Source organism: Diadema setosum, chromosome 8 (assembly GCF_964275005.1).
Source record: "Diadema setosum chromosome 8, eeDiaSeto1, whole genome shotgun sequence".
Taxonomy (NCBI): domain Eukaryota; kingdom Metazoa; phylum Echinodermata; class Echinoidea; order Diadematoida; family Diadematidae; genus Diadema; species Diadema setosum.
The window spans coordinates 35,966,379-35,989,102 of NC_092692.1; the positions used below are offsets into that span (position 1 = coordinate 35,966,379).

The following is a 22,724-nucleotide window of genomic DNA, read 5'->3' on the forward strand; positions in this document are numbered from 1 at the left end:
AGATCTTGACCTCCAATCGCCCGACAATGGGGAAAATGGGGGAGAGGGTTGTTTGGGCTCCTCCTTAAGATCTTGGCCATCGATCAAACTATCGCGGCGAAAATTGCCAGGCATGTTCCCTATCGCATAATCTCCAAGAATAAAGAGGTATTTTTTCCAAAAACATGGTTGTTTTCTCTATATTATGTTCATTATGCTAGTTACGTTATACAACAATTTGTTCTTTTGTGTGTGTGTGTGTGCGTATCAGATTTTAAGCTCTAACTTTTGAATGAATGCTAAAGGGGCAACTTTTTATCTGAACTTTTTATGTAGTATTAACAAATACAAACACAAGTTTGAAAAATTGCGGTGTCAAAATAAATCTTCAGCAGGAGGTACAGATTCTTCAGCAGGGGGCACAGATTCTTCATCAGTGGGTACAGATTCTTCCGCAGGGGGCTGGGATACTGTGGCAGGGGGCCGGGATACTGTGGCAGGGGGCCGTGTCTTTCCTGCATGACAAAACAAACAATGCAGAATATTTTCACATACATATATTTCAATATCTCATGTGTATCATGCACAGCTGACAAGTATAAAAAAAAATACAATCTATTTTGTTCACTATTCTAAGACTTATTCATACAAAGCCATGTCTGGGAAATCATTGCTTATCAACATTACAATTCAGCATCATTGCAATTGATTGACATATTGCTCTACACTGATTTCAATAAGCACTGAACTAATCAGTGTCTTTTAGTAGTAGCCATGACAAAAAGACATTATGGGCATATGTACTCAAGCAGGATTTGAATCTATGACCTTCTGATCTTCGGACAGGCGTCATCTCCACTAGACCACCAAGCTTTCGCCTGACAGCAAGTGGTGGTTCTGATCCTTATGGCATGCAGCGGATACTGCTCAATTATTCAAATTAATGAAATTCTTCCGTCAAGATGCTTCCATTGCAACTGACAGACAAATGGCCCTACACCGACGTAAATAAGCACTAGGTCTGAACTGATCAGTGTTTTGCCAGCAGCCAAAACAATAGAAATCATGGGCATAATGTACTCAAGCAGGATTTGAACCAACGACCTCCTGATCTTCTGACAGGCATCATCTCCACTAGACTACAGAGCTTACGCCAGACAGCAAGTGGTGGTCCTAATCCTTATAGCATGCAGCCGGTACTGCATAATTATTCAAATAAAACATTTCGACAGAGGAAGTTCATGAATTTGAATACAGCATCACTCAAAGAATCTGGTCAACACTAATTCACATAGTTCTTAGAAGTATAATTCAGTTTATCACTTGTATGATGAGCGTGTGATCTTAGTTCAAAATGAATGATGCATCAATTGTCTTCCATAACTTTTACGGTAAATTTGTGTAGCTGTTAGAAAATACACATATGTCAATATTGTCCCACAATTCTACAAGCATTTCAAGCATGTTCATTTACGATGGAGGAAAGAAATTTGGAATTTTGATACGTTTCACTTAACTTTTTTACAAAATTCATCAGCCAATAGACAATCATCAATTATGATACTAACCATACATTGCTGAATGTCTTGGAAGAGCTGGCAAAGATTGTGTTGTTGCGTGCTGTTCAATATCTTGAATAAGCATCTCTTCTACTTGGACACGACACATTCTGCCACATATCTGGCAAGACACCTGTGCATGGTACAGTCATGATGCTCTGCAAAGTCTTTGACTAAGATATTTCAGTGACAAAGGCCACATTCTCTTGCTGCCTAGTTTGAATACTGTTGCTCGGAAGATGCAGGTTGTTGAAGCCGAGCAGATTGTTGAGGTTGAGCAGGTAATGGAGGCTGAGCACATGCTGACACTGACTCAGTTGCTGGATGCTTTGTTGCTGCAGATGATGAGATGCTTGTCACAGGTGAAATGCCTTCACTGCTTTTCTTAGTCGGCTGTTTGTGAGAAAAATAAATGTGAATTCCAATGTAATACACCTCCACATACTTGTCATGACCATAAAAATTCAAATTTAAAGAAGGATAATAACAAACTGCTGTAACCATTAGACCTAGATAACTGGAAAGAATAAGAAACAATCTTTCAAATGGGTAAAATATTTTTGATAGCTATGTATGTTACTGTTGTTATTGTGCTGATTTAATGTAATCAGATGGTTCATTCTTTGTCGCAAATTACAAGGACTTCTTGATATCTATTTAACAGGAAAAGAGCTCCAATTGAATCCATGGGACAAACCTGAACACTGTAGCACACAATTCACTTCCCCAAACAAACAAACAAACAACAACAACAACTAGAAATGTCGCTATGGCGACTGGTATGCCTCTGCCATAATGCATCGTTCTCCTAATAGGTCTATAGTACAACATCTTGACAATGTGTGATTACAGTTTCACATAACTGGCAAAATATTAGAATGACAGGTTTGTCACAAATGTGTTGAATGTTCACTTTCCTTGAACTAGCTTTAATTGGATGGATGGCTATACTGCCTAAGAGTGCAGGTACAATTGTATGTGGGGATTTGAGAATCTTCACTTGACTTTTGACACTTTTATAAGTCTATGCATTTAGTAACTTTCAAAGTATGGAGAAAAAGTGTAATTCATGTATTAAATACTACAATTTTTGCATTCTTACTTGGCCTTTGACCCTGGACCTTAGACCCTATGACCCTAAAATTCCCGAGAGAATCACCGTCAGGTAGAACATGCATTAATCTGTACTAAGTTTCATGATGATATCTTGAGTCACTTTCAAGATATGGAAAAAAAGAAGAAGTGAAATTTTGCACTTTCACTTGACCTTTGGGCAAGAAACTTCCTAGAAAATCTCTATTGGGCAATATATCAAGTTTCAAGAAAAATCTTGGAAATATTGCAGAAATATGAGGGAACAAATGATATTTTGATTTGACCTTGATCATTGACCCCTGACCTTTGACCCATGATACCTACATTCCCTAGATGATCACTGCTGGTAAGTACATGCATAGATGTAATTACATTATATGAAGATGCCGTGAACCATTTCCAAGATATGGAGAAAAAAAGGTGAAATTTCAACATTTTAACTTGACCTCTCACCTTTGAACTTTGACCTCATAATTCCAAACTCTCTGGAGAATCTTTATTTGGTATCACATGTTTGCATCAAGTTTAAAGAAAAACCTTCAGGCATTGCATAGATAAGAGGAAAATAGTGAAATTTTGGAGCCATTTGACCTTGACCCTTTGACCTTTGACCTTGAGCATGAGCTCCTAAATGTTAATAGGCACAACTTCGTTCACTCATGCATATACATACCAAGTCTTATTAGGATGCCTCAAAGGTGTTTTTTTTTTTTTTTTTTTTTTTGCGCTGTCTACAAAATTCATGGCGGACAGAAGGACGCACGGACGGACGGAAGGACAGACAACCTGAAAACATAATGCCTCCGGCGACACTTCGTGGCGGAGGCTTAAAATTGTAGGCTGAGGGTCAGAATTTCATTTCAAAGGCATATTTGGAGCTTAGTTCATAACTGAAAAAAAAATAGCATTCAAAGACAAACACTAAATTCATGTCCACTCCGAGGTACAATCATTCTCATCCCTCTGATACATTATTACAGTCCTGGGCTGAAAGCCATACCAAAAGTCAAATTGTAATTTCAACATACAAATAGTTTATCATGTAGAATCGCAATAACACATTTTGCACAAGAACTTGCTGGTACAAAAAGATTAGGTCTAAGGCATGACTTCTAAGATGAATGACTTCAAAATTGGTACAGTTTAGTGTGCACAAAGTATTTCACCAATTTCAATATATGTTTTATTTGGACTTTTTTAACTGACATTTCAGACAGACTTCTATTCTTTTTCATCATACATAATATGATCTAGAGGCTGCAGCTGAAATTAGACTTTCTTCACTTCTTTCCAATATTGCATCACTTTAAATTCCCCAGCAAACAATCTCTGAACCTAATATATAATGTATTGGACATTTACAACAGTCTGTATGAACTCTGCATCACATGTACAGCTATGCTTTGCAAAACATGAGGATGGAAATATTTAATCTGACAACTCAGGGGACTTTCTGGGTGTTATCCTCCCCCCTTACAAAAAACAAAAACAAAAACAAAACAAAAACAAAAACAAAGCAAAACAAAATTAGAAAAGCACTGAGAGCGCAGATCTCCGCCAAGCATGCAGCTCATTTCCACCACTGATCTTGTTCTTCCATCCACCCATGTACTTATAGCATTGTGTGCTGAATGTCGCCGGATTTCCCAATATAAAAGCCTTTGTTCCGTCATAAACCCTCAGCTGCATGGCAAGCCTAGCCCTAGCAGAAACTAGACCACGCACTTTAGTGCGCGCATGTAAACCTCAAATACGTGCAGCCTGAATTCCCAAGTTCATTGACCCTACCTGCCGAAATATAAAAAAAATTCTTCATAAATTCCCCCAAAATTCTCGGATCACTACCAAAAGTTAATCGTTTGTTACTTGTGTCATTCTAAACCTTTCCTGCAAGTTTAATCCAAACCGTTAACTACTTTTTGAGTTATGTTGCACACGGACAAACTAACAAACACACAAACCATAAACGAAAACATAACCTCCTCCCTTGGTGGAGGTAACAAAACAAAACAAAACCAAAACCAAAAAAAAAAAAAAAAAAAAAACTCACCTCGTGGTAGGGCCTATTGATGTTTGCAGGCCAGCACAGCTCCAAACACACCAACAGCTTGCTTCTTCAGATGGAACCATGAAGGTGGCAGGCGTCAATCCTCTTTTTCACCTCCTTCCACTTTTTTTTTTTTTCCACCTGGTGATTGGCCTACACCAAACCGATATTGTCCTCTTGCACACAATCTCATAATATGGTCCCAACAGCTGTACGGCTTCCCAGTCTTGGTCATTTTGCATGCTGAACTGTAGTAGTCTGTAGACAACAAAAGAGAAAACGGTAGAAGGTTTGACCTTTTTTAATAGCATACTTATACTGTCCTGAGTTACTCAGGAGCGGATCCAGGAATTCCATAAAGGGGGGGGGGGGAGAAGGTGTAAAAGTACTGCTTTGAAATACAGCACAACTCTTTCTACATTTCAGTGCTTACTGAAGTGCTCCTTTTTTTAACAGTTACCCATGATTGGCTAGACAACATACTTTCTATCCTGTCTTACTGCATGTGAGTGTATGTGTTGTGCGTGTGAGTGTATGTGATGGTGTCTTGTTTTATCTACTCGACTTCACACAGAATTATTTGTAATGTTGCCAAATATTTTCCTGTGTAGGCATCCTACTGTATAAGCACTAGATGCTTTCAAGGCTGCCAGGCTCTCGTCGTAAACGCCACTATTATTATACTGTATGTTTTTGTGTTTTATTTTGCTAAATAAATAGCCTAAATTGGTCTCAATCAATTAAATGAATTCAATAATAATAGCTTTAACAATTTATTGCTATCATCACCGTCATCATCATTGTTATTACTATTCATGGCATGAGAGAGAGGGACTAGACGAGAAACAAAGAACAACATACAAGATACCAAACAAAAAAATTAAGACTAGAGAAGAAGAAACATGTACAATGTATCACCGTTTAAGATACACTGTATGCTGAAATGGAAGTTTACCTTACACAGAACAGAACATTGATGTTAAACTGTATGTGAAAAGAACTGTTGACAAACATACTTGTAGACATACTTGTCATACAGAGAGAACTACATGTAGTAGAGGCTAGATTGTAAGACTTAGTGTGACAGATGACTATCAGCCAGCTTACCATCCTCAACCTGACCCCAAGTCAAATTTGAAGTGACAACAATTTGATTTTGTCACTGTAAGGGATCACCACTTGGCTAATTGTATAACTTCCTTTACCTCATCATCCTTCCTATTTCTGTGAACATTTCCCTTGTTTCATCTCAATCATAATTCTCTTCACCAATGTTCTTCTCTCTGCTGCATTTCTGTTATTAGTGATAACATTTCCCTTTAACTTACTGTTCTTAATCTGTTCTGTATAGTTTCTAAAGCTAGGGTCCCAGACCCAGCTCTCCTCCTCTGTCGTCATTATAATGAGACAAAGGACAGAATGTAACATTCATCAATCAACCACACTTAATCTACAACATAAGACTCCGGTGACATATAAATTGTCTATTAGTAACCCTACTTGTCATATACCGGTCATAGAGAACTGGTTGAGGCTGGACTGTGTGACTTTGTGCGCAATGCTAAATGGCAATCAGCCAGCTCGTCACCCTTGTCCTGACCTAAGTCAAATTAGTAGTGACAATTAACAATTCGTTGTTGTTACTGCCACATGCCCAAAATTGGTAGACCCATTATCTGCTTTACATCACCTACTCCAAAATTCCCTTTACAGTGACAGCATGCCATAAAAGCCTTGGCCATAGACACGCTGCATTTACATCACAACGCAGCAAACACTGCACTGGCACTGGTCTGACGCTCCAAGAACATTAATAGGCCCTAAAAACCACTGTTACACGAGCAAATTTTCAAAGATTGTTAAATTTCTGGTCTGACATGACAGGTAAAGGCCAAATCGTGATGTCGGTCCCCTCTCGTTCTGCGTGTGTGTTCATAATTATATACAATTGTATGTGCAAAGTCTACAACTCACAAGAAAGAAGTCCCCGGCTTTGACGAAATGACTGGAGGTGAATGGAGTGGGGACCTACATTGTATTTTGCGATAATGCCCACGTAAAACAACAAATACAACATGGTCAAGGCCAACTGAAAAACAAAAACAAAAGTAGGCCACTACTCTACAGAACCAGTTATGGGAACAGAATAGGGAAAATGCATGCCCATGGCATGGGTTAGTCACTGTAAAGTGTGCAGTGCCCTATCTAGCTGTGTTTAACTGTGGAGTTGTACATGTACAGTTACTCTAGATCTGGTATACAAGCAGCAGAAACATTCATGAAAATTAGATTTAGCAGGGGAATTTAATGAAATTAACTTTCAATATGCTAAGTTACGTAAAAATTGAAGCAACGAGTGGATCTAACGTTAGAACCTCTATACCGTATACCGATACCGTACTAACATTGTGAATATTTTAAGTAGATTCTACAGTTGTATTTACTTTTGAATTTTGGTTATATAGGCCTAGGTAGTAACGTTAACTATTAGAGTAACATTTTGTCATCAACCTCGAAATGTAGTGAGGACAAAACTAAATCATGTTTCAGTTTCAGTAAATATAACCACAGTAGATTAACTCGATGAAAGACGGAGTGGTTTAGATTCTACAATACCGATTTGGGAAATAAATTAAGAAATGCAGAGACAACCTGGCCACTGCACTGGCACTGTATGTAGACCATACGCAAAGCACGACAATAAGCGTTGACGCGTGCTAGAGAAAGTAACTCCAACATCAACATTTCCTCACACATGTATCACCCGGGTATTTCCCTACACACGTTCAATTAGTATTATGAGATTCTTACTCACCTTTACCTTAGAAGGAAGTAACTTTTCTCGAACTGGCATTCGTAAGAAACATCAGACAGAGGTTCGACCGATCCACCTGCCTCACCGTGCACCACCACCACCGCCGGGAATCGCCGCCGCGCCGCCGGGCGGCGCTCGGCGGCCAGGATTGTCGAGAGTTCGCTCCAGGTTTCGAGTCTCGCGCGTGTTGGTTGCGCGAGAGAGAGCGACGATGATACGAAGACTGTAATTTACATATGCAAATACAGTACTGTGATGCAGCCATTCACGGGCGACGGACGTATCCGCATGCGCAGATAAGGTTTTGACACAGGGGCATAAGTTCGGAAACGTTAGGAAAGTGTTAGGAATGTTAGGAAAGTGTTAGGAAAGTGTTAGGAAAGCGTTAGCAATGTTAGGAAAGTGTTAGGAAAGTGGGTGCCGTCCAATCCCCTCAATCTGCGGCACGAACCAGGGCGGCACCCATCCGCTCTTTCCCGATCAGAGGACAGCATAGTACATTTAACCACTATTACACCATTGCACCATTACACCATTGCATTCACCAGCAACAACGTCTCAGCATACACAGATTTCAATCAAATGGGCAAATGTGAGAGATATAAAAGGCTATCAGATAAGGAATGGTGTATATGGAAAGGAAGCTCCTCTAAATATTCACGTATCAACACTTTTAAATGCGACAGGAAGTGCAAACTCACTCGCAGGCCTACTTAGGCTTTGGGTGATTTCAAGTTCGGTGCTAATGCAAGTGCTAGTGCTAGCCCCCAAATAACAGCGTTAAATCGAGCTCCAACACCGAAGGTCAAGATTAACGAGGCGATACCGATCAAAATTATCGATCACCAGTACTAGGTGTTGGAATTACGGGTCTAGGGCAATTACCCCCTGGGCATTTACCCCGCACCCTTCCCCTGGCCCTAATCCTAATCCTAATCCTAATTCTGAACCTAATCCTAACCCTAACCCAAACTCCTAACCCTAACCCTAACTCTAATCTTTACTCTAACGTTACCACCAACCAGTATTTGGCCGGGGGGTAATTGCCCTCTCGTGGTAATTGCCCGGATACGTGGAATTACGGCATCGCGAGCTCCGCAGGAATTGCGCGACGAAAAAAGTGATGGCGCGTGATTACAGTCAATTATCAAAATATGTAGTTAAAAATGCTTAGTTTATGACACAAAGTGAGGAAAACGGATTAAAATGCCACAAATTTCATCCATTTCCCAAAATACAACTATCTTAAGTTTGCTCTCAGGCTCAGATTTATAAAGACATGTCTGGAGTGTTCGTGTTCTTTACGTGGGCGACCACTGCATTAGCATAGACTTTGCACGTAAAACGTGCATCTTTTATGGAAGTGAATACTGGTCTCGCACGGCAACGCTAACACCAGCACCGAACTTGAAATGAAGAAAATGATAATCCCTAGGGGCTAGTGTTTAATAGTCAATGGGAAAAAAAAAGCACGTAAATTGCTAACACAAACGGCGGAGCTCGGTTCAGCAGACGACATTCAACACCGAGCCCAGCACCAACTGCCGGAAATACGTCATAATTTTGACCCCAACTCCCAACACCGACGTGATTTCAAGTTCGGTTTTATCGCCGGTGCTAGTGCTGAGATAGCACTAGCACTAGCACTAGCACCGAACTTGAAATCACCCATTGTGACAGAGAAAGGGACACGTGAATAGATCTTTTGGTAGCCCTTCTTCAGTGTAAGCACAGAGGGCTCTGTCATTATTGTATATTACACCGGCATGGCCCTGTTGCATAAAAAAGATGCAATCAAACATAAGTCAGTTGTCAGCCAATCAGAATTAAGTATCAGGGACTTCCGTTTGATTTTCTGATTTATGTTGATCTACACATTTATGCAACAGGACCTAGCATTGTTATGTATGAATATTTTTGGTTACCTATTGGGCACGGAGGTGAAAGATCCACCTCCATTTCTTGGAACAAGAGCGATATCGTGAATGGAACGTCTCCATCAAGAATGACACCACCAGTTGACATTCGAACCAAGGACCTGCGACTTCTTAAACGACCTATTCCTCTCACAACAATGCCAAAAACAGACGGAAACGAAGTCGTATTTAAAAGTCCATGCTCCTAGATATGAGAGTAATGAGAAATTACATTCCCAGTTGAGCTATGACAATGGTAGAAGGAAGAAAGTGAGATAACTACGTGGTTTCTCTATTTCGGTAACTCTGTGATGTTGAGTTCCCTTTATACATTTCTCAATGGAAAATGCGATGATGCAATGAACTCAATTTCTCAATAGACATTGAGCCTTGACATAATTTGTATTTCAAGCGCTCACTACTCTCATTACTTTAATGAAGTTGACAGATTGCCATATCTTATCGACACTTGTCTTTCTTACGTTATCGGGAAAGGCCTTATCATGTACTACATATAATTACATATATATATATATATATGGTAATGAAAACGTTCCGTTCGGATAGTCACGCACACAATCAAACTTTGGTAAACTCAAGCAATCCAAGCGTCCACCTCCTCTCTTCGTGTTTTATAATATAAAGGTCAGAATATGTAGCACAACACCCATTTTGTGTGTTCGATAAAGGTACGTTAGCACGTGATATTAGGGTGGCTTTTTTGTTCTTTTTTTTTTTTTTTTTGGTCGGCCGAACAGCAAGAGTTGCGCACTAACCGTTTTCATATCGCCCACAGACAATATTGCCAGTGACAAACTTGTCAGTAAAAACATATGGCAGTCTGTAGTTGCGGTAAACGCTGAAGCTTATTCATCTTGAATTTGTTTTTCTTTTTTTTCATACCTTTGTGATGCCACGCACTCTACTTCGACAACAAAATAAGAGAGAACAAAAGTAAACAAAGATATGGGTCTTTTATCGATGTGCAATGAATATTACGATTCACTTTGCCACAGCTAACAATGAATACCGAAGGAGTGGTAATGAGGTATTCTCAGGTGCAGGCCTACTTCAGGCGCGGTGGAGCACCCCAATTATCTCGCAGAAATCCATCGGCAGCCGAGCCTCATTTGCATAAAGTAAACAACATGTACTCGCGTAGTTGAGAAAAAGTAAACAACTTCTCAAGCTAATAACAATTTCAGGAAACCTATTTTCGGATTAAAATTGAGTTAGTTTGAATTTGAAAACATGTCCGAATATGCACATATAACATATTAAAGGATTTGACAATGATAAAATGTGAAATTTTAGCGAAAACCTGGCGAGCAAAATTACCAAAAATATGCCTCGAAAATCATCCTAAAATTCACGAAGTGTGATTGCGGAACAAAAGCGCCATTCAAACAAAGTACACCGAAATTTATTTATATGCTTGCATTTTAAATTTCATACCATAATATTCCCGGCCATGGTTGTGTCGGAAAAAACAGAAGGTGATGTCAAAAATGACACGAACGCAAAGCGTACAGGTCGGTCCCATGTATAATTAATCGCGTCACTGTGGCGTTGCATGTCACAGCACACACAACGCATTGCTGCATGCAGCGTGCGCGGCAGCAGCTCAGCAATCACCGCCGTGCGACACTCAGCAAAATTGACTGCGTCACATGCAAACCAACAATGAGCACGAAATCCTGAATCTCACGTACCACGCATGCCCAATATTACGGGAAAAGAAATGACGTCATTTTCAATTGTTTCGCCGACTACAATTTTCTATTCCAAACCCTGTAGAAACAAGTTGATTTCTCAAAAAGTACAGGTGGTACAAAGCGAAAACTTTCACCATATATGGATTGAGGCCTGATGAACTTATGTTGCCAGTTTCGGACACATTGGAGCCCGGCCATAGTCCAGTCGGAAAAAAACAGAGAGCATGTTTTGCGAGAAGTGATTTTCAAAACGCTTTAATATCTCAAGTTCTAGTGCAGCAAATTTCATAATTTTTTCATCAAAAGGAAGGTTTTTAAAAACTTAGATAGTGTGGGAAGTTTGAGTTTACTAGCGGCACGCATAGCGGCACAAGGAGAAGGTAAAGATTTGACTTTTTCATGCACACAGTTTCGGGCAGCCGTGGATGCCCGTTGGAAATTCAAATAGAACGGGGCGATAATGAGATGCAAATTGGGGTGCTCCACCGCGCCTGACTTGGTTGTGCTCCGGCACTGGACTGTTGGACAGAGGCATTCATGGGCCCAACCAGTGTGTACTGACGGCGAGGAGTTTGCACCTGCTACAGTTCGACTTTGAACCCGGCGGGAACAGCTCAAAACGTTCACTCGGATAATTTGATGACGTCATCGTGTAATACAGCTACGACGAGGACACAAAAAGTGGACGCACACACACACACACACACGCACACACACACACACATACACACACTCATATCAGATGTTGTTTATGTGTACTCGCATGTAGGACCATGGAGTTACGTTTCATTTTATTTTCATTTTTTTTTTATTTATTAAGATTCCTTACAAATTAGACAGTGTTGTATTTGAAGAGTTTCTTCGCAAAAAAAACTGATAAGTCCATATTTGCAAAATGGAGATATTTGCGATTAAAGGTCAAGAAAAATAAAAAGAATAATAAGAAAATTTTTGGTTATTTTGACCATAACTTCCAAAATATACCTTTGTATGTAGTGACCAATATATCATTTAAAAGATATTATTTTGTACTTTATGACAGAGACCGTACTTCAAAATCTTCAAAAATGGACTTATCGGTTTTTGCGAACAAACCCTTCATTTGTACCATGCAACCACCATGACAATAAAAAGTTGCACATATTTTGTACACATTTAGAATACATATAATTATATATCTATGTAATACTAAAGGCTATAATGAAATGACACTACACAAAATGAATTCGAATCAGTCTAAAGTACGTTACATTCATTATATTCATGTTAGATGATTAAGATTATGTTCGGGGAACCTGTACATGGTGTGGGCTTTTGAAAATGCACCAACGCGCCTTTGTCTTACAAGTTGTTTTCATTCTTTACCTGGATGGAACCCTGAAGTTGTTTGTACTGTGTGACTTGAAGGGTGCGTTCGAGCGCTCTCCTAAAGCGAACTGTACCGTACCGTACCCGCGCCAGAGGAGCGCTCGAACGCTCCTAAAGTGTACCGTACCGTACTGTACCGAACCAAAAGTGGACCACTTCCCGGGGCCCATTTCATAAAACTTGTTATCAGTGACAACTGCCACACTTCTATGACAAATTTGCTCTCAGCCAATCAGATGCAAGGATTTCAGTAGCTTGTCACATCTATGACAACTTGTCACTGATGACAAGTTTTATGAAATGGCCCCCCGATGTGCTCCAAAAGCGTACCAAAGCGTACCAAAAGTTCGCTATAAAGAATGCGCGTATCATGGGCATACGTCACAATGCAAAAACATCATTCTCTTTGTTCGGGACAGCTGTAAGTAGTTCAAGCGCAGGTGGATGACATTCTTGCTACAAAAGTGCGTGACCTTTTCTAAAAAAAAACTCTTGAGGTACGCTTTCTGTCTACAGAGCGCTCGAACGCTCCAAAACTGGCACAGTTCGGTACGGTACGCTTTGGTTCAGTTCGCTTTGGTTCGCTTTAGAGCGCTCGAACGCACCCTTGGTAGATGTCTCATTCATTGCTATGGAGCGTACGCGGTCAAGGTCGGAATAAAGAAGATAACGACACAACTTACTGTAGAATGGGACGAAACAATCACGAATTGGTAGAGTGCACATAGAAAAAGACAATTTAGAGGGTCTTAAAGGGGCCCTGAAATCCAAATGCATGTTGATTAGTGTTGATTTATGATACCCTCAACATCACTTTTGCGGTAAAACAAAATTAATATCTAGAAACATTCCATATGTATTTTAACGATTTTTTCTTCTATATTTCTTCAGATTACTTGGGAACGCCCACTTGGGAACGCCCACGACACAACTTACTGTAGAATGGGACGAAACAATCACGAATTGGTAGAGTGCACATAGAAAAAGACAATTTAGAGGGTCTTAAAGGGGCCCTGAAATCCAAATGCAAATGCATAGTATTGATCCATAATACCCTGATCACTTATGTCACCAGAAAATTATTTAAATACAAGCAATGAATATCATAATTGTTCTACTATTTTTCGTCAGATTTCTTGGACACGTCCCCAAAGAAACTTACGTAGCCAAGATTCTGTCAGTAACATAATCTGTCAATCACTGGTAAAGTACTAATGCTATTAACAAAAGACATTGGAATGCACCTTCCTCTCGACTCAGCATAACTTGCATGTTTCTGTCATATTAATGTGACTAACAAAAGACATGGCGAGGGAACATGCAAGTTATGCTGAGTCGAGGGGAAGGTGCATTCCAATGTCTTTTGTTAAACATTTTTATACTTTCGCAATGATTGACAGATGAGGTCATCTCAAGAATATTAATATTGATTGGTTTGGAAGGATTTTTTTATGGGCATTCCCAAGTAATCTGAAGAAAAATAGAAGGAAAAATCGTTAAAAATATATGAAATGTTACTAGATATTCGTTTCACCGCAAAAGTGATGTTGAGGGTATCATAAATCAACACAAATCAACGTGCATTTGGATTCCAGGGCCCCTTTAAACAATCGGTGTTACGGGTATACCTTTCGGCACGTGAGAGTTTAGGGCTGTAGTAGGGCAGATATGTAACAAAAATTGGTCGAAATGCTCACATCCGGCGGAAAGTATGAAATTTTGCATATAGAGGTATTTTGGGGCGCTGATTTCAAATATTGCCGGATCCAAGAGATCTGACCACGGGGTTGGCCGCCATTTTGAATTCCAATATGGCCGCCATCACAAAACAAATTCAAAGATCCCTATCTTCAGTTCTGAATGACCTGTGGCACCAACATTTTGTGCACATGAGCGTTTTGACACATTGAATTTGATGACAGATTGATTCGGAGTGTCTGACAAACATCGAATGGCCGCCATTTTGAATTCCAATATGGCAGCCTCGACGAAATATTCAAAATTCCTATCTCGATTTCTAAGTGGTGAGTGACCCTGAAATTAGGTGTAAACAAGTATTTTAACATACTGAGTTAAAACATTAACTGATGTGATGTGTCTGACAAACGCAATGCCTGCTATTTTGAATTCCAATGTGGCTACGAAGACAAACATCACGACTAACATTCACGGGCATGTCAAAAAGTGCAGCAAAAAGAAAGCATAATGCACCTTTCACTGACGTCACAATGTAAATGCATCAGCGCGCACTCTATCAGTTACAAACGCGCGCTCAATCAGGTAGCCTAATTTACAAACCCGAGATAGAGATTTTCAACACTCCAACATGGCAAATATGTATAAAAATTCAAATTGGCTGCTGTGCAGCTTGTCAGACATATCAAATAAGTCTGTTATTGAAGTCATCATATCACCATGCTTTTAAATATCAAATTCCAATGGCTAATGTCATTCAGAACTGAAGATAGGGATCTTTGACGGCGGCCATATTGGAATTCAAAGTGGCGGCCGACCCCGTGGTCAGATCTCTTGGATCCGGCAATTTTTGAAATCAGCGCCTCAAAATACCCCTATATGCAAAATTTCATACTTTCCGCCGGATGTGAGCATCTTTTTCACATATCTGCCCCACTACTGTGTCTGTTAATGGGGGAAAAATCTCATGCGTTTGGATGTCTTTTCCGGGGTATTTGAACCATTTCAGAGTCCGACTAGTGGCCGGAGTTATAGGAAACCAAAGCTCAAATATACATATCAGTGAAAGTTTGAGGAAAATCGATTAAGGAGACTACTATACATATCATGTCGCCATTATACACAACAATATAAAGAAAATGTGAAGAAAATTGAACATATTTTCACTTTCCTAGCTCCATGACATAGTTTTTGACTTACCTCTTTCAGAAAGCAGGGGGTAAAAATTACCCTTAACATTATGTCAGTAACAAGTTGATGGAATGTGTGCTTTTCAAGAAAAAATGAAATTATGTGGAGTTCTTTTCTTTACCTCGTTGCCCGTAATGACGTCATAATGTGTACAGCAGCATTCTCCTTTATCGCGGCACCAGAACTTTGAAAATTAAACCGTTTGGACAGATTGTCAGAGTTTCATCAAATTTTCACAGGTGTGTTCTCTTAATATTGCTGCTTTTAATCAATCCACATTTATTTATTATTTGGGCTTTGGTTTCCTTTAAATTTGAGTAAACACGATTCTGGATCTGCATGGTAGTACCAGTTACCTGGTCACCCGTCGTTGCACAACGTGAATTCAATTTGAGGCGCAGTCAGATACTTCACCGACCATGGAACTCTCTCTTTCCAGAGCCATATGCAAATCAGGGCCACTGAAACTGCGCACTATTAAAGGGGAAGTCCAGACGATTTTCATAAATTCACATCACGTAGTACATAAATCGACAACTCCATGTATAGACTTGTGGAACTTACTGTAGTTCTTGAGCAGAGAAACAATACTTTGAAAAACCTTAAACAAACTAGGATGATGACATAGGAGGTTCACATATTTCAAAAATGTAATCAGTGTAATTCCATTACAATACCGCTTGCTTTGCAAGTTCACCTGTGTATAATCTATGTACGCCTTCTTCTTTTGTTCTGCTTCCTCGAGCCCCGACTCATGCACTCTTATGGTGACTCTGCCATGCAATCATCCTTGTTCATTCCAGTTTGTTCTAAATTTTGAAAAAAATTCTTATTCTTTATCGAAATTATCATTTATTCTGAAACTCTGTCCTCAGTATAACTAATTTATAGTTGTTCAAATGTAAAAATCTGAAAATCATCTGGAGGTCTCCTTTAACTGATTAGTTACTGTTACATCACAATAATATAAAAAAGGGAAGCCACCGATTAGTAATTATTACGTCACAATATGAACGGCTGCTGTCATATTGCCCTGCGATATGTTCACAACTATATATTTAGACTATACACTATCTACCTGATAATGGCATGATTTCTTTTATTATGATTTTCATTATTCGCTTATTTAAAGGGAAAGTCCGGGCGATTTTCATAACTTCACATCATGTGACCGTGCATCACAAAACCAACAAAAAGTCACACGCACTGATTTTGTGTGAGGAGTGACAATAGGTGAAATGGGTCAAACTTGTTCATTGTGAATTTGTTATAAATTTTGAATCTTATTCCTTATCCAAACTGTTATATACTTTTAAACTCTATACAAACATAACCAATTTATATACAATGCAGTTGTTCAAATGTAAAAATCTGAAAATTATCCGGAGTTCTCCTTTAAAAGCACTATGCAATGCAAATGCATAGTATTGATCCATAATACCCTGATCACTTATGTCACCAGAAAATTATTTAAATACAAGCAATGAATATCATAATTGTTCTACTATTTTTCGTCAGATTTCTTGGACACGTCCCCAAAGAAACTTACGTAGCCAAGATTCTGTCAGTAACATAATCTGTCAATCACTGGTAAAGTACTAATGCTATTAACAAAAGACATTGGAATGCATCTTTCTCTTGACTGAGCGTACAATAACGTGCGTTCTTTCCAGCAATGCCTTTTGTTTATAATCATATCAGTAACATGGAAACACGCAAGCTGTGCTCAGGCTAGGAAAAAGTGCATTTCAATGTCTTAATAATCATATTAATACTTCACCACAGTGATTGCTATATGATGTCATCGATAACTTCGTGATTTGGAAGACTTTTTTCTTGAGCGCACACAATTAATGTGAAGAAAAATAACAGAAATATCATTATAACGTATGTGACACGTGTATAGATATTCATCATGAATCAACACAAATCAGTATGCAATTGCATTGCACTGTTCCCTTAAAGGGGATTGCACTGTTCCCTTAAAGGGGATGGCTAGTAATTGATAAGTGGGAATCAGCGGGAATGCTGGGAGATGATTGTTCCAATCCTTGTGGGATTCATTTAAGTGTACATTATATATCTATGTGAAAGCGTATACACTGTACTTCATGTAACCATCCGATTTGATTGAATGAAAACTGTATACTTTCAATGATTAGCTTGTACGGTACATACCGTTGTATTGTGTTATAAAGTCATATATAATTAATGTAATTTAGTAATGTAACGTAAGTGAGGGGACTGCAATCTACAAGTTCGCTTTTTAGCAGCCCCTCAATTTCCATTTCCATGAAGTTCTTTTAAGAACCAATATGTATTATTATGTTCCAATATATGTAATCATGTCAAAGTGTATTACCTGTGTTTGATTGGAAATGAAAATAAAAAAACATGCATGTGAACATGCATGTGTAAAATGAAATGAAATGAATATTGTTATGTGAAAATTATTTGCTTCAGAATGGTCTCATATTCAAGTAATGTGCAGTTTAATGTTTCCAAATTAGCGTGCCTGGTCAGTGACGGGGAATTAATCTGCACATTACTTGAATATGAGACCGTTCTGAAGCAAATAATTTTCACACAACAGTAGATATTTAATGTACTCTTAAATTAATCCCACAAGGATTGGAACAATCATCCCATAGCATTCCCACTGATTCCCACTGATCGGTTACTAGCCATCCCCTTTAAATTGGGTATAAACCTTGTAAAAGGTATGTTGTGTCGCACAATCAACAAACTATACTGCTGTTATCATATTTTTTACTTGTCTTTGAAATAGCATAGTCCAAGTAGGCAGTGGAAGGCATTTATTTTACAAGCGAACATTGAATTAATAATGAGCAGGCTGATAAGGCGGTATAATTTCATATCATCATTTGACAGTAATGAGTTTTCTTGCTTGCCCATTAGGTCGCCTGCAGCAGTTAATATTCTCATAGTTAATATTCTCATTGTATATATCTGTCGATACAGGGCGATAAATTAGTTTAACTGCATTTTACTCTATGAGAAATAAAGTCAGTCTACAAAACATACTCATACACATACACACGCACGCACACAATCACATATACTAGGTGTTACAAAAACATTTCCCACGTTTGATTCTTAATCGTCCAAAAACTATATATGATACATGTATCAAATAACACTGACATTGATATGTGCAATAGCTGAATAGCGTACAATTTTGTCAGAGGTAATTCAAAAACAAAAGCATAATTCAGTTTCACTAAATTCAAGATTAATTTTGAAGTTAGGTTTCAGATTTTGCCCTCTTTTTAACCCTCTGTACAGCACTTTTTCTTTGCACAGGGGTCACTGGTATGTGTGTGGGAGTGTGTAGTTAACACCCAGATAATCGGAATAGACAATGGCCAGGGTTTGAATGCTTTATTATTCATTCATGGCATCTTGCACGAGAAATTCAACTGTCACAGCTAGTCTTTATTCCAGGGCTGCCAACATTGGAAACTAGTTGAGAGTGAGACTCCCATAGGCCAATGCTATAATTTAGGAGTCAAAATGAGAGAGATCAATAGAAGTGCATGCAAATGAAATAAAGTTTTAGAGTGAGAAAGGACCAAAATGAGTGAGTGCATGTATTTCACTCTTTACCATGAATTCAGACTAGCAGTACCCAGGACAATCCATCATGAATTATTAATACAGCATTCATGTGCATTGTAGCAAAAGACCAGAAGTCTAGTCAGCAGAGCTCTGAACAGGTGGTATTCATGTCCATTGTTCAGGGTCATTGTAAGCACACACTAACATAAACATCATTGGTTGTTGTGTGAAGTTCAAGTTTTGTACAGAGGGTTACATTTTGACCAAAATCTGGAACCTAACTTCAAAAATAATCATGAATTTAATGAAACTGATTTATGCTTTCATATTCCAAAAACCTCTCCTACAAATTGTACACTATTCAGCTTTATTATTCATGTCAATGACAGTTTTATCTGATGCATAGTTTTCGAACTAGTAAGGATCGAATGGGGAAATGTTTTTTGTAACACCTAGTACATTTCCACATCGCTTTGGAAACGAGCAAGAACAATTAATCACATTGCATTGGGTGTAATCCGAAAAGGATCCACATATCAGTAGTGCGAATACGCAAAGGAAAACATTAAAACGACAGGAAACAAACCTTAACATTTGAATAAACCTAATGGAAAAATAAATCTCACAAGAGGTTGCTTGGTAATATATTTGAGGTTTAAGTTAATTCGTGAACAGAAAGTGATAAACATCATTTTGAAATTATTACCGCTAAATTACATCCACGTTGGTGCTCTTAGAGACATCCTTATAAACAATCATCAGTTCTTAACATTGCAACCATTAATGCACTGTGCGTAGTTTACAAACTCTAACATTTTAGGTTTAATTCTAATAAAAAATTGTTTTTAAGCTATATATATATATATATATATATATATACCATATACATATATAACATAATAGTGTCCATGCTCAGCTCATAATATATATCCCTGGTCAGTATCATATAGGCCATTTAATTCATCGTCAAGAACAAGTTTGTAGTGGGCAAACCATTATCTAACTCTACCTCTCTCTCTCTCTCTCTCTCTCTGAATTATGCAGCGGTATATTATGCTGTATACACGTATTATATCCATTCATTTCTCACACAAATTTTCCTTCCAGGGTGATTGTCAGCGTGGAACGATTCCCAAAGGGATGAAAAATATATGGGGTCATTCAAGCAAAGAGCTGAAGTTGTGTGGCTTTATTTTTCTCTGTTGCGCTCCATAATTATGTACTGCTTCGGCAACCGTGGTAGGTCACTGCCGTTTCTTTATATGGTGAAATTATTTGATATTTCGCTGACAACAGTTCGCATTTCTCGCCCTAAACGTGACTAGCGCTTTATGCGCCTTTCTCGAATTCTACGTCTGGTTTTGTAAGAGCGCGGAAATTTCCTGAATACTGGAAGACGGCAGGGATATAGCAGCATGGACTTCAGGCACGACAGGAGGGACCCGAGATACGTAAGGGATAACATTTCAAAATTGTTTCTTCTCATACGTATAAGTTTGTAAATTATATCAGCTTTTTCTGCCGACCATGAGCACGAGCTCACGGTAGATAACCTGCTTTTCAAATGTGTAACACAGCTGTTCACCTATAATGTCACTGCCCTCGATGTCTTGTCCAAGTAAGATCAATAAATGTTTAACAAGGATGGTAATGACATGGGCCTAATTTGTTGTGCCTAAAATGGTGACGATGGTGTTCGGAATCAGTATGAAAACTGATTTATCGTATCCCTTTCATTTCGGTATGCATGGGTGTGGCGCACGGATGGAATGCTTACCTACACACTATACAATATCGCCGACAAGAGCTGTGTCGCTATGTCATAATAAGTGATACGAGTACTTGCGGTTTTTTTTTTTTTCTTTTTGGAGGTTGGTGGCGTACGGGGTTGGGGTTTATAATGGGATTAATCTGAGGGTCCATGTAATATGGGCCTTAGATGCTGTAATTTTCATCAGTTTATATCACAAAATACAGTTACATAAAGAGTTCTTCCTTCACGGTGAGACATCTGACGAACGAGAGCGTCGTGTGCAGAATTTGACTGCAAAGAGCATACCTCTGTTCTAAATCGACCAATTATTGGTCGCATCTTGCTAGATAGTGTTAATGAACGTCCAAGAGAACGTCTCCGTTCACATGCTTGTCTTGGTCTTTTCTCGTTCAGCAACTCCGTTCCTTGCAGTGGCGTATCTAGGGAAAACGGTGCCCGGGGCAAGCGCGAAAATTGCGCCCCTAACTTCTGAAAAAGACAGTGTTCAACCGCAACCACATCCCGGTAGGGACTTTAAAAAAAGTCAACATGATATGCTTTTTCAAGCACTTAAAAAGGGTCTTTTGAGGGTGATTTAAATGTAATAAATTTTGATCAATTCTGGCGAGCGAGCCGAAAATTTTTGTATTTCAGCTTACAAAACATGGAATTCTTGTCATTTTTTTTTTTTTGCTTATTAAATCTTACAATTCTAATCAAGATAATAATTTATAGTGACGGCCTTATAGATAACGATTTATACCAACAAACTGAGGACTTGAAAAAATACTCTAAAAAAATTAGTAAGCGCGAGTGAGCCGAAATTCGGATATTTCCGCGTCATCATCACGTTTTGTTCTTATCTTCTTCTTCTTCTTCTTCTTCTTCTTCTTTTTTGATAATTTTTTTTTCTTTTTTTTTTCTTCTTCTTCGTTTTTTTTTTTTTGCGCCCCCAAGGAGTGGCGCCCGGGGCACGTGCCCCCCTTGCCTCCCCCCCCCCCTAGATACGCCACTGGTTCCTTGCCAGGTAACATTCTTTCCCTTTAGCACATGTTTAGCGGAAATGTCAAGTGCCTGAACAAATCATTGAAAGGACCAAATCGAACAAAATGCGTCCTTTGGTTATACGGTGATTGTACGCTGAATGTGCACTGTACGTGCATTTTGTAAAGAACTCGTCCCACTCCTGGTCCTGTATAGGATTTTTAGTGGCATATCCGTTGATGCAGATTTGATTCTGGATCGGAATGCTTCCTGACATTTTGCTTCAGGACAAAATGAACGCATCCTTGAACGTGTACCTCCATCCTATGATTTGATAAAGATCTTATAAGTAAAAAACGGAATGGAATAAGTTCAAATTAGGGAATTGTAATGTTTGACATTTTTCCTGGAAATGATGACAACGAAGTTAGTGTCCTCGATTGTCAAATTAATTATCAGAAAGTTATCAAATTCGATTGGGTACAAAGCATGAATTCCCTTTATATCGAATCCCTTCGAAAGGAGTTAAGTGAAGAATATTATCCTTGTCATGTTTGTCACTGTGAGAAGCGCATAAAACGAAGAAATCTGTGAAGTAAAGACTAATGGCTATTGAGGCATTTGCAAAATAGCTCGAGAACATTTCATATTTGAAAGGACATTTTATTTCTCATTTTTTTCAGTCATACTATCATGATCGAACTACATGTGTGCACATATATGGTTGATGTGGTTGAGCAATCTGCGCCAGGTAACCAAATGTAGCAGTCTGTAATCTTCCTAAAACTGACGCATACCCTGATAGCGGAGAACAGTAAAAAAAAAAAAAAAAAAACTAGACTCGGAATTTGTCAACACTGACAAATTAGGTGATCCGATCTCTTCGAAAATCAATGATTTGAGTCCTGATCCCAATAGGCATGACCGTAAAGTTTCATCTGTGGTTATGGACATTGGCCGTGTGATGTTTGGATTCTCATTAAAAAAAAAGGGAGTCGGGTTTGCCATCTTTGGTACCATATTCCGTA

The 22,724-nt window shown here is 38.8% G+C and overlaps 1 long non-coding RNA gene across 1 annotated transcript; it reads right to left on the reverse strand.

The window, feature by feature from the left end:
- Positions 1–366: 366 nt before the first annotated feature.
- LOC140231943 (uncharacterized) lies at positions 367–7,933 on the reverse strand. Its single transcript, XR_011901465.1, has 4 exons — positions 7,496–7,933; positions 4,684–4,938; positions 1,548–1,931; positions 367–494 (listed from the first exon to the last, which is right to left on the reverse strand). It is a non-coding gene; the product is annotated as an uncharacterized lncRNA (long non-coding RNA).
- Between the last annotated feature and the right edge of the window lie 14,791 nt (positions 7,934–22,724).